Source organism: Capra hircus, chromosome 13 (genome assembly GCF_001704415.2).
Source record: "Capra hircus breed San Clemente chromosome 13, ASM170441v1, whole genome shotgun sequence".
Taxonomy (NCBI): Eukaryota; Metazoa; Chordata; class Mammalia; order Artiodactyla; family Bovidae; genus Capra; species Capra hircus.
The window spans coordinates 22884111-22896586 of record NC_030820.1 but is presented as its reverse complement, the minus strand read 5'-3'; the positions used below and the strand labels follow the sequence as shown (position 1 = coordinate 22896586).

Sequence of the window (12476 nt, the reverse complement as noted above, 5' to 3'; positions counted from 1 at the left end):
AGGAAACAGCAACCCACTCTAGTAGTCTTGCCTGGGAAAACCCATGGACAGAGGACTCTGGTAGGCTACAGTCCATGGGGTCACAAAAGAGTTGGACACGGCTAAACAACCACCATGGCCTTCACCCCTCTTAACTGTTACAGCTCTTGGTTTGGTTAGATCAGCAGTGGTAAAGACGGGGCCCAGGCAAGTAATTAAATTAAGTGAAGCCAGAGGAACAATAACCAAGTGGCAAGCATAGTAAACTGGAAAAACATATACACCAGATACAAGGAGTACCAACTACTCGGCTTCTTCAGCCCAGCGCTGCCGCGTGGGAATGCAGACCTAACCGCGGTCAGATCCTTGGATTTTTCCAGAGAAGCCAGACATATGATTGCCTTGTTTTTAAGTTTTGGAAACTTTAAAAAACAAAACAAAACAAAAAAACCACTGTGTAAGACAACATGCATGCGTGCGTGCTCAATCACTTCAGTCGTGTCTGACTCTTTTGCGACCTCCATGGACTGTAGCCTGCCAGGCTCCTCTATCCATGGGATTCTCCAGGCAAGAATACTGGAGTGGGTTGTCATGCCCCGCCCCAGGAGATCTTCCCAACACAGGGATAGAATCCACTTCTCTTATGTCTCCTGCATTGGCAGATGGGTTCTTTACCACTAGTGCCACCTGGGAAGCCCCTTAAAACAACACAGTGCGGGCCAAATAAAGTATGTTCATCATTTTACAATCTTAGGCTTAAAACCTTCTGAAATGAGCTGTGGGGACTTTCTGGATGTGAAAAAGGTGTAGTTCTCTCTACTTTTGATTCTTGAAGACATGTTGTGGAGTCATAAAGGAAGAAACATTTATTGTGGTTATATAAGAAAATTCAGAGGTGAATTCCAAGAAACTGACAAAAACCTAAAAACTGGCTTATAATAAAAGGATTAATCTAAACATATATTATGATACTCAGCTAATTTTCCTGCTCACAATGGCAATGTAGGAGGGAAGAATTTGAGCAAAATTAAGTGATCCATTATGAGAATTCACAAAAAGGACTCAAAATGAAGAGGTTCTCCACAAAGAAAAAAGAAAGGAAAAAATATGTATATACATTTAGCACACTAATTCAAAAGTAATTAGGCAACTCAAACACCTCAGAGACTCTAATTTCTTTTAACTTTATTGCTATATATTTTTCCAAACACTGCTTGTAACTCACTGTTTTTAAACCCAACAAAAAGTTTTGTTTTACAGTATTTGCTTCATTAAAAATAAAATTATGAATCATTATTTCTTTGCATTTAGTTTGCCCTATTTATCGGTTTAAAAGATAGGCTGGTTTTGCATCTGGCTGTAAAACACATAACTGTATTACTTCAAAACCTTTTTGAAATAAAGCAGGTTAAAAAAAGATTTTAGATTTGGCTACAACTTATGATGTTAATCTTACATTATCAAGCCATTCAACCAAGTTTTTCATGATTTGGTGAAGTCACAGTCAAAACAAATACGGAGCTGCAATCACCAAAGTTGGTTATATGCTGACCATTGGTGGCTCAGACTGTAAAGAATGACTGCAGTGCAGGAGCCCTGGGTTCAATCCCTGAGTTGGGAAGATCCACTGGAGGAGGGCATAGCAACCCACTCCAGTAGAGGAACCTGATGGGCTACAGTCCGTGGCGTTGCAAAGAGTCAGATGTGACTGAGCAACTAAGCACAGCACAGCATACTCCAGTTTGACTTTAGAAATGTCAAATCCAAAGTAGAAGAATTTGTCTAGTTTTTGGTCTAACCCATTGTTTACAATGGGTTGTTACATACTGCTATGTAACATCACACCAAACTCAGCTGCTTAAAACAGGAAGCATGTATAGTCTTATTGTTTCTATAGGTCAGGAATCTGGGAGCAGCTCAGCTGGAGGTTCCGGCGGTGACCTCTCACGAGGTTGCAATCAAGCCATTAGCTAGGGCTGCAGGTATCGCAGGCTTGACTGGGTCTACAGCATCTTTTCCCAGCACAGCAATGGGAATGTTGGAAGAAGGCATCAGTTCCTCCCTGTTTCTGGGTCTTTCCATAGGCTGCTCCCAATGAGGCTTCCCCAAGAGTGAGAGATCCAAAGGAGAGAACCCAAGACAAAAGCTGTAGTCTTTCATAATCTAAGCTCAGAAGGCACATACCATCACTTCTGCTATATATCTTTTGTGCAACATGGAAGCAGATTACGCAGGGATGTGAAGAGGAGGAGGCAGACATGGAACCCAGCTAGCAAGAAACCTTTATCTACACCAATACATCTGAGAGAGGCAACATTCTCCTGCAGTTTACAGTTAACTAGAGCTATAATTCTGAGTTGAGAAGTAGACTCTCCAATTGCAGGTGGGAGTGTGAAAAAGTAGAAGGAATTTGCATATTATTATGAAAAAAATCTAATCTATGATTTTTATTTATCCCCCACCCTCACAAATGCCGTTTTTCCTGCTCATCATTTCCATACCATTTCTCTCCACCCAATCTTCAGAACCATCCATCTAACCCTTACACATGGGTTGACTGTTTGAGAGATTAAAGGTTAATGTACATCCATCCATACATAAATACATACATATGCTTTGAAGGTTAAATAATTCTAGCTCCTTTAAAAAGTCAAGTGAGTCAAATAAGCCATTGATCTGGAGTTAATGGGGCCTTAGTAAAAAATTACAATCAGCTGGAAAGATGGCACACTTATACAAGGCTCAAGCATAAAAAAAAAAAGCTTCAAAATACGGAAAGGAAAAGTCAAGAAGTGGAGATGAGAGAAAAGAGAAGGTGGGAAAAAACAAAGACTTTGGTATGGCCTTGGAAGATAATAAGTAGCATAAGATATATAGCAATTTTTAAAACCCCAATTTTAGTGACTTTCAGTTTCATACTTATAACTACTCAACAGCTGAGACTAGGCTGAATGAAAGAAGGCAGACCTACAGAGAGGGTCTGGAGGGCTCTTGGGATGAAACAATAAATTACTTGGAATCAGCTTTTTCTTTTTGTATCTAGAAATGTTTCCATTCATTTCCACTTGCTTTAGGGACTTCCCTGGCAATCCAGGTTAAGTTTAAGACTCCGTGTTTCCAACACAGGAGATGTGGATTCAATCCCTGGTCAGGGAACTAAAATTCCACATGCCGTGTGGCACAGCACCCCCCACAAAAAAAAACACCCAAACAAAAAATACATTTCCACTTGCTTTATATAATATTGCAACCACAATTGTAGTTTCACTCTACCTACAATCTGCAAAAACAAAACAAAACAATCTTAAGTGGATTTTAAGATTTTTAAAAAGATTTTATTAAACTTTGAACCTTCAAACTTCATTGGCATTTGTTATTTGCTTCAGGCCCCTAGGAGCTCAGGCTAACAGAGGAGGCTAAACAGTAAAGGGTCAGCTGTGCCCTAGCGGAATTCTCTATGAGAACACACAAAGGAGAGAGGAAACAGAAACGAAATACTAGATGGATAGAAAGTGTACAGGACGTTTTCATACAAAGGCTCCCTGGCCAGCAGTTCTTGGTATGACTCCTTCTGAGTGGTTCCTTGAAGTTACCCTTGGGCCTCCACTGTCCACTTTTATTCCTGAGGATGAGCTGCCCCAACAGTGTTAATAATTGCATAATATCCCACTGAGCAAATATGCTATAGTTTACTTAACCATCCCCCCAACTCAGGACACTTAATTGTTTTGTGGGTTTGGGGTTTTGCATTATTAAGTACAGTGCTTTAAGATTATATAGCCGGCCAGGCTCCTCTGTCCATGGGATTCTCCAGGCAAGAATACTGGAGTGGGTTACCATTTCCTTCTCCAGGGGATCCTCCTGACCCAGGGATCAAATCTGGGTCTCAAGCATTGGAGGCAGACGCTCTAACCTCTGAGCCACCAGGGAAGCCCATTTAAGCACTGCTACCTACCAACTGATCCAAACTCAGCGACTTAAAGCATCATTTTCTCTCTCACACTTTCTGTGGGTCAGAAATCCATGAGCAGTCTAGCTGGGTGGTTCAGGCTTGGAATTTCTCATGAAATTGCTACTACACTGTCTGTGGGGGATGCAGTCATCTCTGAAGGCACAAGTGGGGTAGTATCTGCTTCCAAGCTCACCCACATAGTTCTAGAACACTCCATTTCTTGCTGGCTGTCAAAGACCTTACAACACAGGCCTTTCCTTGGGCTACCTGAGGGTCCTCATGTCATAGCAGTGGCTTCCCTCCAGCCAAGTGATGAGAGATCCCCAAAACAGAATCATTGTAAAGGCTTGTAAAGCTGGTCACCCATGCTCAGAAGCGGCAGACCATTGTTTCTGCTGCAGTCTAGTGGTAACACAGATCAATCCTGGCGTGATATGGGAGGGACTGTACCAGGGTGAGAATGCCAGAATGCGGGACATTTGAGGGGATTCTTGGAGTCTAGCTACCCTGGGTCCTCTATTCATACATGCATATTCCACACGTTAGACAAACATACACATTCGTCTGTGTGTGCATGCATGTGTGTATTTGCTTAAGACAGATGCTCTGAGGAGGTGGTCCTGAGAAGAATGGTGGCTTTTCAAATTAATTATTTTAACTGGAGGATAATTATTATACAATATTGTGATGGTTTTTGCCATACATAACATGAACAGGCCATAGGTATACATGTGTCCCCCCAATCCTGAATGCCCCCTCCCACCTCCCTTCCCACCCTATCCCTCTAGGTTGTCCAGAGCACAGGCTTCAGCTGCCCTGCTTCAGAGGTTCTTGATATTTTTAGATTAAGCCACAGAAACTGCTGTTTTTGTTAAGTCAAGACCAATCAAATATAGGTAATCTCATATAGGTCAAGGTAATAAGCACTGCAATACTGTTTTCCAAAGGGGATTATCAATATGGGGCCCCACTGACAATGTGCAAGTCTGGTAGTTTGGCCACTTATAAAGTATATTTCAGCCCTTACATTAGTAAGTGGTTGCTTGAAGTTGACTCATCATTTATTTCTCTCCAAATAGTACATTTAGTTCCATGTTCCTCAACTTACTACATATCACCATTCAGCTATACTGATTAATTTCAGCATATTAAGTGACTTTTTGAGGCCACACCATCACCACTTCATTGCCTTTTAACGGAAAAACACACAGCACAGCACAGGAATTCTAAGTCAGTACTGTCAGATGGGAACATGAGCCACATATTTAAAATTTTCTAGTAGCCACACTTAAAAAGTAAAAAGAAATAGGTGAGATTAATTTTAATCATGGGATAGAGACGGAGATGTAGAGAACAGATTTGTGGACATGGGCGGGGGTGGGGGGAAGGAGCGCATGGGACTAACTGAGAGTGTAGCATTGACATATATACACTATCATGTGTGAAACAGATAGCTAGTGGGAAGCTGCTGTATGGAACAGGAAGCTCAGCTTGGTGTCTGTGATGACCTAGAGGGGTGGGATGGCGGGGGTGATGGGAGGGAGACTCAAGAGGTAGGGGATATATGCATTGTTTTTGTTGTATAGTTGCTAAGTCCTATTCAACTCTTTGCGACCCCATGGAGTATAGCCGACCAGGCTTCTCTGTCCATGGGATTTCCCAGGCAAGAATACTGCAGTGGGTTGCTATTTCCTTTTCCAGGGGATCTTCCTGACCCAGGGATCAAATCTGCATCTCCTGCATTGGCAGGAAGATTCTTTACCACCGAGACACCTGGGAAGCCTGCATATAAGTATACTTATAGCTGATTCACATTGTTGTACAGCAGAAACTAATAAAACATTGTAAAGCAGTTATCCTCTAATTTAAAAATAAATTTAAAATAAAATTTTTAAATAATCACATTGTTTAACACAATATATCCAAAATACTATAATTTCAACATGTAATCAATATTTAAAAGTTTTAATGAGATACTTTATACTTTTTTCTTCACATCAAGTCTTGGATATCCAGTGTATATTTTGCACTTACAGCCTGTCTCAATTTAGCTGCTAAATTTTTATTGGAAATGCTCGATCTACAGTATTTAGAGTCCAAAAAGTTTACAGTTGAAAAAGTAGATTCACATATGAACGTTGTTCCAGTCATGCCTAAAATTTTCCTAATTACCAGGAACTTGTTGTTTATCCATTCCATATACATTAGCTTATATCTGCTAACCCCAAATTCCCACTCCATCCCTTTCCCAACCTCCTCCCTCTTAGCAACCATAAGTCTGTTCTCCTTGTCCCTGAATCTGCTTCTATTCCATAGATAGGTGAATTTATCTATTTCATAGACAGGTGTTTTGCCTATGCTCTAGGAGTTTCATTTGTGTCATATTTTAGATTCCACATATAAGTGATATTCTATGGTAGTTGTCTTTCTTTTTCTAACTTACTTCACTTAATAATCTCTAGGTCCATCATGTTATTGCAAATGGCATTATTTCATTCATTTTTATGGCTGAGTAGTATTCCATTACATACATGTACTGCATCTTCTTTATCAATTCATCTGTCAATGGACATTTGTTTCCATGTCTTGGCTATTGTGAATAATGCTGCTGTGAATGTAGGGGTACATGTATCATTCTGAATTAGAGTTCTGTCTGGATATATGTCCAGGAAGAGAATTGCTGGATCATTCAGCAACTCTATTTTTAGCTTTCTGAGGAACCTCCATACTGTTTCCCATAGTGGCTGTACCAAATTACATTCATACCAGCAGTATAGGAGGGTTCCCTCTTCTCCATACCCTCTCAAGCATTTTGTTATTTGTGACTTTTTGATAATTGCCATTCTGACTGATGTTAGGTAGTACCTCATTGTCATTTTGACTTGCATTTCTCTAAAAATTAGTGATATTGAGCATCTTTTTTATGTGCCTATTAGACATTTGTATTTCTTCTCTGCAGAAAGAAGACATTGAGGTCTTCTGCCCATGTTTTGATTGGTTGTTTCTGCTGTTGTTGAGTTATAGTTGTATGAGCTGTTTGTATGTTTTGGAAATTAAGCCCTTGTGAGTCACATTGTTTGCAAATATTTTCTTCCATTCTATAAGCTATCTTTTCATTTGGTCTGTGGTTTCCTTTGCTGTGCGAAAGCCTGTAAGTTTGATTAGGTCCCATTTGTTTGTTTTTGCTTTTATTTCTATTGCCTCGGGAGACTGAGTGAAGAAAACATTGGTGCAAGTTATATTAGAGCATGTTTGCCTATGATCTCTTCTAGGAGTGTCATGGTGTCATGTCTTAATGTTTGTCTTTAAGCCATTTTGAGTTTATTTTTGTGTATGGTGAGGGGGTATATTCTAACTTCACTGATTTACATGTGGTTGTCCCAACTTTCCTAACACCATTTGCTGAAGAGACTTTTTCTCATTGTATATCCTTGCCTCCTTTGTCAAAGATTAATTGATTGTAGGTGTGTGTGTTTATCATTATCAATGTCACTTTCCTTTTATATCTATGCCCAACAGAGTTCAGAAGTTATCTGGATATAACAAAATTTTTAAGAACAAAGTAAAGATTCCCCTTTCTAGCACAGTAAAAAAACATAACTCACAATTTGTCTTTCACTTGAGCCAAAGTAAAATCACCCAATGTATTATTCATATTCTTAAGATAATATTGTACCTTTCTGTTCAATATTTGGTCAGCTCTCTGGATGACTTCTATGCTCACTGTTTCAATTCTTCCATCTTAGATTATAAAATCTTAGAGGTGAGATGTTAGCCAACTTATTTTACCTTGTACAGTAACAAAAGACATGGTAACATACACATAAATGCCTTAAATACTTTTTGATAATTACAATGATGATGATGATGGAGATAAAGAAATTACTTGCTAGCCTTTATATAAAGTTGTAGTTCTCAGTGACTTGGGGATCTGAGATTACAGAATTATATTTTATTGTTCCATATTCTGAATTCCAAAAAAAATGCAAAGAAAGCTTAGAAGATTTTATTAATCAAAAGTCTGTACTTTAAAAATCACAAGAAATAAAAATACAGAAAAACTCACATATAATTTTTTACCAGCATACAAACTAACCCTAAAAGAGACTAACAAATTAGGTTACCACTGAGTAAAAGTTACAATTAAAAATGTTATTTTAGGGCTTCCCTGATGGCTCAATGGTGAAGAATCCACTTGCCAAAGCAGGAGACACGGGTTCAATCCCTGGTACAGGAAGATCCCACATGCTGCCAAGCAACTAAGCTTGTGCATCACAACTATTGAGCCTGTGCTCTGGAGTCTAGGAGCTGCAACTGCTGAAGCTTGCGCTCCACAATGAGAGAAACCACCACAATGACACACCCACACACTGCAGCTGCTGCTGCTGCTAAGTCACTTCAGTTGTGTCCGACTCTGTGCGACCCCAGAGACGGCAGCCCACCAGGCTCCCCCATCCCTGGGATTCTCCAGGCAAGAACACTGGAGTGGGTTGCCATTTCCTTCTCCAATGCATGAAAGTGAAAAGTAAAAGTGAAGTCGCTCAGTCATGTCTGACTCTTCGCGACCCCATGGACTGCAGCCTACCAGGCTCCTCCCTCCATGGGATTTTCCAGGCAAGAGAACTGGAGTGGGGTGCCATTGCCCTCTCCACACACTGCAGCTAGAGAATAGCTTCTGCTCTCCACAACTAGGGAAAAGCCCGTGCTACAATAAAGATCCAGCATAGCCAAAAATAAAGTAAACCATAAATAAATAAATAAATTTATTTTTTTTTAATGTTACTTTAACACATTTGGTGTCTATGCCCAAAGAACATAGAAGAGACATTTATTTTCACTTTCATCTTTTTTTACCAACACCTAAATAAGGAGAAAAGTGTTGGTAGAAATAAATGTTAGTGTCAAAATTGGTATAATATATAATACATATAATCTCATATACATCATTTTCCTCTATGCTTATGTGTTCCTCAACCCCTCCAAGATAAAATAAGTTATAAAAAGATGGCACAGAAACCAACTTATTATCTACAGGTATCACTAAAGTCTTTAAGGCTTTTAACAGAGAATTGCCATCCTTTTGTCCCCTTCTTCCCCTCCTTCCTTACTCTAATACCTACAGTACAGAATTCCTAATTATCTCAGATATTTGTCACTAACATGTAGATTTTAAAAAAATTAATTACTGCAACCTAAGCCTGTTCCACACGATATAGACTACTGGTATTTATATATGGGTGGCATGAGTGGCACAAGAAGAATATATGTAAAAACTCTGATTTTTAAAATTATTTTTTCTTTTTATCATTTCATCATTCTAAATGACACAGAAAAGAATCAGGCCATCCAGCTCTGTCTGGATTCCTCCCTTACGTTATCTACTTGGTGAACAAGACACAGTCGACTCACTGTTGCTGTGGAATCCTAATCAGCTGAGCCCGCTAAGCACTGCTCATCTGGGGCTGCAGCCATCCCCTCTCCTGACCACTACCAAGCAGGGAGGGAAGTCTCTCTTTTGATTTAGGTCCTAAGGAGATAAATCAGGTCCCAGGGAGACAGCATAGTCACACATGTGGAACCAGTCATTGGGAATAAAGAACAGAAGTATCTGGCGAGACTTGCAGATACTGCAAGGAGCTTAAGAAGAAGAGTGATGAGTTTTCATACACTTGCCTTTCTCACATTATAAAAAGGAAGAATCTCTGAAGGCTTCTGAGTAATGGCCAAACAGCTCTGCCATAAACTGCCGTCTGACCAGAATAAATCCTTTAACCTCTCTATTTCAGTTTCCTCATCTGTAATAGGGTGATTGTGTTAATAATTAAAGTGTTTTAGGACACTTAATCCAACCTATTCCACTTTGCCAGTACTGAGAACTTGCCAAGGTTTACTCAGAGACAGCAAAGGTTTATAGGAAACAAAGTTTACAAGAGACAGTGTTTTTAGCTAAAGCTCCTAAACAAACGCTTAAAACTTAATTCTTGTTAGCCGAAACATGGAAGAGCATTCCTCCAAAACACCTACGTGGTTTTTTTTTTTTCCTCAGGCTGCCGCCAGGCCACTGCTCCCACCTCAGTCCCCTAGTGCTGTGACAGCTGCCACACACTCCACCCAGGTCACCGGCAGCACTTCTCCATGGAGCTTCTGTGTCACCCACTGGTGCAAGGCTAGAGCCAGGCCCCCAGGCAGAGTGGGGAGGAAGGAAGGCCTGGGCCCTCCCAGTGGGAGCACAAAGGCAGCAGAGCCCACCGTTCCTCTGGCCTCACCCCTTGTAGTTCCAAAAGCAAGACTAGTTCTTGAAAATAATGAGAGATTGGACACTAGTTAGGTAAATACGCAACCAGAATAATTCTGCTGAGGGGGAGACTGTAGCACGTTAGAGGAAGAGCGACAATCAGTCTGAGCCTTTCTTAAGGAACCCAAAACAGAAAGAGGTAGTTTATTTTTCTTCAAAGAGGTGTGTATTCAATAACTGGTGACTCTATCATGGAAATTTAATGAGACGATTTTCTCAGAGTTACAAATCGTCTCATTAAATTTCCATGATAGAGTCTATGACCACCATTTCTGATGGTTAGCCTCCAGCTTCCTTTGGTTATCTGTACAATGCCTTAAAATCTATATGTACAAGTAGCTTTTAGAAATTGTATTTTTCAAATAAGGAAACATCAGATGATGCCTACTGATTTCCTCTTCTAATAATTGTGTGTTTACTTTATTTTTGTTTCCTACACGCAAAACGTTTTCTTTCTATTGCCCTTAAAGGTCATTTCTCTTGTATCTCCTTTAAGGTTTATATTTCTTAAACTACCTAATCAAACAATTTACCACTAATTCCCAGAAGAAAACGCTGAATGAATCCCTTCCATCTCAATATATTCCATTTTTAGGAGATCATCAAGAAAGAAATCAGGTCATTTGAAGGTAAATCTTCTCTTTTCACTGATATTCAGGATGTGAATTATGACTTACTGCTTACTAGATAACAATTCCCTTTCCTTCTGAGAAATCTATTCAGTAATCCCTTCTGGGAGCTTCTGGGTCCCAAGCCCCTAATGACTGTGAAATATTGAAATTACACTGGGAATTCCATGTGGGAGCCAGATTATAGCAAGAAATTGGAATGGAATCCCTTAGAAAGAGCCTATTTATAAACTATAATCATTTAGCCTCAGATTCAACAAAAGGGAGATATGGAAAGGTTATCTGTGGGCACCCGCCTGACAGACTATCTGCACAGTTGTCCTCAAAGTTCTTTTGCATCACCCTTTAAAATACTCATGTTACAATTTGTAAAGTCCTCTGACATTAAAAAAAAAAAAAGACTAAATATACTCATGTAGTTTCCCCATGATAACCAGCTTCTAATTTAAAACACTGCCTTAGTTTTCTCAATCAACATGTATTAAGCAATAGCCCTAAGGTGAACCTACTTGGAAAACCAAAATTCAGATATTAAGGAAATAATTTTATTGTACCAATTCTGAATCATTCTAAGCATGACAAATAATTTTCTCTCTTGATTTATTTTTACATCATTTTATTGTCTCCAGCAATGTCATCATTTAAAAACCAAATTAAACATAACTATGGGACAGCCACTTCCTGTTTCTGTTTTGAATTTCTTCTTCAATACTCTTTCAAGAAGTACACAGTCAAACTGTATGGTACAGGGTTAACATATGACTTTGGAGTCAGACAGATTTAGATTTCAATTTTGGCTCAACCATTAACGTAACTTCAGGCATCCTCTACATTCCACTCTCCTCCTCTGTTTAACAGGGAGAGTAATACCTGCCCTAAGTATATCTGCAGCCAAAATGAGATAATATCCTGATGCATACTGCACAGAGCCAGGCACATAGTAATTACTCAATAAACAGTAGTCATTATTTTATACATGCATGCACATTGAAAAATCTAGAAAATGAATTTAAAATATTCTTCATTCTATAACCCTAGTAACACAAACATGTACTCGCTTATAATTTATATCCATATAAGATTTTATTTTCTTTTTATATCATTATGGCTCAGCTGGTAAAGAATCTGTCTGCAAGGCAGCAGACCTGGGTTCGATTCCTGGGGTGGTAAGATCCCCTGGAGAAGGGAAAGGCTAGCCACTCCAGTATCCTGGCCTGGAGAATTCCATGGACTGTACAGTCCATGGGGTCACAAAGAGTGGGACACGACTGAGTGACTTTCACACATACACATAATTGTAATATATAATTTTCTAATTTTTCACATTATAATCACTTTTTCATGTTATCATGCAGGATTCATAACTGTTGAATGAGATTCCATTAAGTAAACTTCTATAATTTAACCCCTAAATTTCTACCAAATATTTGAGGGGCTTTGATGTTACAAATTTGCATAAATGCAGCTTCTTCATTCTGTGGGATTCTATCCTTAGGATGAATTCTCAAAGCAGGCTTTCTATAGTAACCATAAACTCTTTTATGGCTTAAATTTGCATGGCTTTCTACAAGTTCATACAATGTCTAGTGCCTTTGTCAATAGAAACATCATCGTGCCCTCT

General features: G+C 39.3%; 1 protein-coding gene across 1 annotated transcript in view; it reads right to left on the bottom strand.

The window, feature by feature from the left end:
* The window catches only part of SPAG6 (sperm associated antigen 6), a 58715-nt gene that overhangs the window by 28557 nt on the left and 17682 nt on the right, over nucleotides 1-12476 (bottom strand). The gene's annotated exons all lie outside the window — the stretch shown is intronic.